Source organism: Alexandromys fortis, unplaced genomic scaffold (assembly GCF_014885135.2).
Source record: "Alexandromys fortis isolate MF-2015 unplaced genomic scaffold, M_Fortis_MF-2015_v1.1 scaffold_227, whole genome shotgun sequence".
NCBI classification, from domain to species: domain Eukaryota; kingdom Metazoa; phylum Chordata; class Mammalia; order Rodentia; family Cricetidae; genus Alexandromys; species Alexandromys fortis.
This window is the reverse complement of record NW_026068109.1, coordinates 814,825-820,824: the sequence shown is the minus strand read 5'-3', so window position 1 is coordinate 820,824 and position 6,000 is coordinate 814,825.

The following is a 6,000-nucleotide window of genomic DNA, read 5'->3' as shown; positions in this document are numbered from 1 at the left end:
CATTCCATCTGTTCTTTCTAATACTCAGATTCCTTCCTGCATCGGTCCTGAGTTCCTTGCTCGTGCTCTCTCTCCTTCTGCTCCTGATTTGGACCAATATACTTTCTTAATGACAGTCTTGCATCTTTTTCTTAGGAGGCTGATTGGTGTAACAAGTCAGTAAGGACCTCGGTGTTCAGATCTCAGGACCTCTGACCCTCTGGGTCAGGTCCATTACCCCCTCTCATACCTATTGGAATTACCCCGCAGCAGGAGACTTCTCCAAGTTTATGCTATTCCCCCTATTTCTTGAGGTGAGTTAGACACTTGGCATATCTCCTATCCCTGCAGCCCCCTTTCCTAGAAACTTTGAAATGTACAAAGGTATTGGAGATGGTGTGGTAAAGTTCTTCCAGCAGGGGTCTTGGAGGAAGCTTGGAACATGATTCTATAGTTTCAGATACCACCCAGAGAGGGGGTTGCAGTGTCACAGGGAAGTCCCAGGTTGCATGGGTTCACAGAAGACAAGAATCAAAGCCAAAAGCAACACATCTTGGTGTGGGGTTGTAATCTCAACACTCTGATCTAGGGGAAGAAAATTTCCATTAGAAGTCAGCCTGGGAAATAAAGAACATTCCAGGCTCTTTGAGTCTTTACACATGTGAGACAGGAGGGTTTAAGAGATGGTTTGATGGTAGAGTACTTGCTAAACAGACATGAGGGCCTGAGTTTGAGTCCCCAGAGGTGGTGTGAAAGCTGAGGAGCAGTCCACTCCCAGTCCTCCATGGCAGGGTGTCGGGCAGAAATAGACTCTCTAGGAGTTTGTAGTCCAGTTCGTCCAGTAAGCACAGTAGAAAACAAGAGACTTAGCATTTCCTAACAGAATGGGGAGTTCTTGTGGGCTCCATACTCATGTCATGGTGTCCACCCACCTGACTTAACGCAAGCACAAAGATTAAAAAGAATAAACATAGGTTCTGAGAGAAGGCCTATAAATGGCATTTTATAGTCTTGTTTAGCCATGTAGGATGGTTAGGAACCCACTCTGTGGCCATAGATGACCCTTGAACCCCATCTCCAGCTGCCTTCACTTTTGGGATGCTAGGATTGCAGGCCTGAGCTACTATGTACAGTGTTGAGCTAAGCTATCACTGCACCAACTGAGTTTATCTCCCAGTCCTAATAGTCTGTCTTTCTTTAAAAACAATTTTGTATTACACTATGTATGTGTACCCAGGCACACAGCATGTCTCACCTGGGCAGATCTGAGAACAACATATAGTTGTCAGTTTTCCCCACCACCAGCACCCAGGGCTCAAGGGTCTGGGTGATCCACTAAGTGGATCACTGTGGCAAAAGACTCTCTTCTGAGCCATCTCACTATATCCCAAATACAATAATTTGGGGATAACTTTCTCAATAATAATCTCACATTTTTGTCCCAAGGAGGCTCATTGGTGTGCCAAGCCAGTAGTAGGGACATAGGTCAGCAGGTCCCAGGACTTCTGACCCTTGAGGTCAGGTCCATTACCGCCCCCTCCCCACCAAGAGAAGCTCTGCTGCAGGAGGAGGAATCTTGAAGATCAAGCCTCCCAAGTTACTTCCATATTTCCTGAGGTAAGTTAGACACACTGCTTATCTTCTATCCCATACCCTCTCAGTTCCTTTCCTAGAAACCAATGGTGGATTAAGACTGTAGATATTGGCCGTGATATAATAAAGATTTGCAGTCACAGAGTGGACATAAAGGACGCCTGTAAGGAAGATGGTTACACAATGACAGCTCTCACTCAAACAGGGTAGAGATAGAGGGAATCTCAGGTGGGATGAAATAGCAGAAGAGAAAAATGAGAACTAAGAGAAGTCTGTGAACCTCCACCTGAATACTCAGGCAGGAGAATTATTAGGTTGAAGATAGCTTAGGAAAAAAAAAAACAGGAAGTTCCATGGTAACCTGGATTCTCAAAAACTGGGAAGAAGGAGCATTGGGCAAGTGGCTTAATGGGCAAAGTGCTTGCCACTAAGCATGAACCTGGCTTTGGGTCCCAAGAAAATGGAAAAGCCCTGTGCAGAGCGCACGTCTGCACTCCCAGTTCCCCCGTGGTAAGAGGGCAGGCAGAAGGATAGGAAACTGTCTAGAGTCTTGTACCTCCAACAAGGTGGATAGTGAGGACCAACACTCGAGGATGATGTGTCTTACACATGTGTGCAATGGCACAGCACCCTCATACCACACACACACACACACACACACACACACACACACACACACACACACCAGATTCTTATGGAGAGAGTTTAATGGCATTTCCTAGTCTCGTATAGCCATGTAGGATGGCCAGAGTCTCAGTATATTACTAGAGTGACATTGATCCCAGAGCCAGGTTCCTCCACCTTTAGGAATGCTAGGGTGATGGGTTTAATCTAATTTGTACCCTGCATTTAATTTTGGGGTGAGGATTTATGGCTTCCTGTATTCTAAGATAATATTCCACCACCTGAGTCCCATTTGGGCCCCAGGTATTGAACTCTGATAATCAGTCTTGGGGCAAAAACCTTTAACTGCTGCAATATCCTGCCAGCCACACATGCATTCTTAATGACAAACTCCCATCTTTACTCCTAGGAGGCTCACTGTTTTGCCTGAGGTGAGTTAGACGCTTGGCTTATCTTCTCTCTTATGTTCCTCACCACCACCTTTCTTAGACACTTGCAGCGTTAGAGCTGGGATGATAAAGACTCTATAGCCTCAGCAGGGGACCTAAAGGAGACCTGGAAGGAAGGTGGTTATAGAGGCACTGATCCCACCCAGAGAGGAGGTTTCCATTTGCCAGACAGGCACATGAGGGTTTCCAGTTTAGATCAAGTGGCAGAAGACAAAAACTAGAGTGGCATGTGGTGGTTATGGAGGAAAGCCCCACACTCATGAGGCCCAAGTAGCCAGTTAGAGGTCAACGTGGAAAAAAAGTGTTTTTCAGGCTTGCTGGGCTATCAGAAACGGGGGCAGCAGTAGAGTTGGTCTAGTGCACAGTGGTTGTCAAACAAGTTCTAAGACCTGACTTGAGTCCCAAGAACACATGTCCCATAGATGGGAGATATCCTCTAACAAGAAAGCTGGCAGACACAGGAAACAGTGTTCCTGGTGCAGACAGTGGTGAAGAAACCCTGCAGCTAAAAAGGTGGACGGTGAGGAGGAAACTCATGGTTTCCTGTATGCTATGCTAGTATTCTGCCCAGTGAATTTATTTGACAATACAAAAATCATTTCTTTTTTTAATAATTTATTTTAGCTCTATTTTATGTTCATTGGTGTAAAGGTGTCAGCTCCCAGGGAGCTAAAGCTACAGGCAGTTATGAGCTGCCATGTGGGTGCTGGGAATTGAACCTGGGTCCTCTAGAAGAGCAGCCAGTGCTCTTAACCATTGAACCATCTCTCTAGCCCTGATTTCTTTTGTTAAAATGTTTTTATTGCTCTATCTATCTATCATCTATCTATTTATTATCTATCTATCTATCTATCTATCTATCTATCTATCTATCTACTATCTATCGTGTGTGTGTGTGTGTGTGTGTGTGTGTGTGTACTATATAGTTTAGGATGGCAGAGAATACTTGTTTCCCCTTTCACTATGGAAGACCCACTTGGATCCTGCAGATCAAGCTTGAGTAATCTAGTCTAGCAGGAAACACTTATTTCTGAGCCATCTTGCCAACTCTTAATATCCTCTCTTTGCTCCTAGAAGGCTTATTGGTGCGGTCAATCTATAGGGATCAAGATCACCAGGTCCCAAGACCTCTGACCCTAGGGGCCAAGTCTCCTCCCCAGTTGAGAATTCCTTGTCTCCCCATTACTTCTAATTCCTGAGGTAAGTTTGACACTTGACTGATCTGATCTCTTGCATGCTTCCATGTTCCCTTTCCCAGACACCTGCTGAATACTAAGGGTGTAAATGTTGGAGATGATCTAGGTTTATTCATACATCCCAGGAGGGCACTGGAAAGAGATTTGTTAGGAATATGCTCATATAATCACCAATCCCACCCAGAGAGGGCATTGCCCCATACCAAGAGCAGGGTCAAGCTGAGTTCCCAGGTTGGCTGAAGCGGCATAGACAAGAATGAAACTCCAGAGCAGCAAGTGGCATCAGGGGTCTGTAATTCCAAGACTCATCAGCAGCCTCAGGCAGGATATTTACTGTTGGAGGTCATCTTAGGAAACACAGGATGTTCCAGATTAGCCTGAACTATCAAAAATGGAGAATCTGAATAGTTGGGAAGATGAATTTATGGGTAAAAAAAAAACATACCCAAGAATCATGAGGACCTGAGTTTTATTCCAAAGAACTCTTGCCAAAGCTCAGGTGGAAGGATATGACAGCAGTCTGTGGTGAGAAAGCAGGCAGAGAGAACAGTCTGGAAGCTTGTGGGGCAGTTAGCTCAGCATGTACAGTAGATGAGAAGAGACTGTGCCTCAAAAAAGGTGAAAGGTGAGGCCGTTAGAATGACTCAGTGGTAAACAAACAAACAAAAAAAAAAACACGCAATGCTCTTCCAGAGGACCTGGGTTCAATTCTCAGCACCTACAAGGTAGCTCACAACCATCTGGAACTCTGGTTCCAGGTGGCCATCTTCTGGTCTTCATGGGTATTAGGAATGTACACAGTACACTTACGTACATGCAAGCAGAACACGCATACACATAAAAGTAAGTCTGCTTTTTTTAAAGATGAAAGGGACGGACAATATCAGGGCTGTTCATTGGCCTCCACATGCATACAATGGCATGTATTCCCTACACACACACACACACACACACACACGCCTCCACATGCATACAATGGCATGTATTCCCTACACACACACACACACACACAAAACACAGAGGGGGAAAATATTAAAAATGAATGGTCAAGCTATCAGATGATAGTGTTGCACATCTTTAATCCCAGCACTTGGGAGGCTGAGACAGATGGATCTCTGTGAGTTCGAGCCCAACTTGGTCTACAGAGTGAGTTACAGGACAGCCAGGACTACACAGAAAAACCCTGTCTTGAAAAAAAAAAATTGAATGAGCAGAGATTCTGAGGCAGAACCTTTAACACTGTGTTGTGTTCTCATGCAACCATGTAGGATAGTCATGAACTCACTGTGTTGCTCAGAATGACATTGAACTCCAGAAGTAGTTGCTTTTACTTTCAGGAATGCTAGCTATATATTCCCGAGCTATCTTTGACCCCTTATTTGTTTTTTTGAGGAGGGACTTATGGTTCCTGCATCCTAAGGAATCACTCAACCCTCTAAGATTATTCCATAGTCCTAGTATCTTTTCTTTACAAATGTTTGTATTACATTTACGGTGTGTGTTTGCACACCCACATGCTTGGAGGCTGAGGGACAGCTTAAAGCAGTTCTTTGCTCTCACTCTGTTGATCCTAAGGGTGGAATTCAGGTCATCAGACTCAGGGGCAAAGACACTTACCTTCTTAATGACAAGCTCACATCTTTGCTTCTAGGAGACTCATATGTGAGGTCAGCCCTTAGGTCTAACACCTTCAGGTCCTAAGACCTCTGACCCTCAGGGTCAAATCTATTGCTAGCCTCCAACCAGTTGAATCTCCACAGTTGAGATTTCCTCAAGTCCTCTACTTTCCTTCTTCTAATTCTTGAGGTAAGTTAGACACTTGGTTTATCTGCAGTCCTATACCTCCACTGCCCCCTTTCCAGTCGCCTGTAGCATATTAATGCAGCTGTCAGAGGTGGGATGGTGAAGACATTACAGCTCCAGGAGGCGATCTGAAGATCTGGAAGGAAGATGCTTAACAGAAACTCCACCTAAGGAGGGCTGTATTTCAGGTCAGGCAGATTCAGGCAGATCCCAGGTTGGATCAGAATGACAAAAAGCAGTGTGTAGTATGGGCTTGTAATCCCATTACTCGGGGTACCCAGGTTTGAATTGAGCCTGGGAAACAAAGGGTACTCCAGGACTAATCTGAACTGTCAACAACAATAACACAAGTGGAA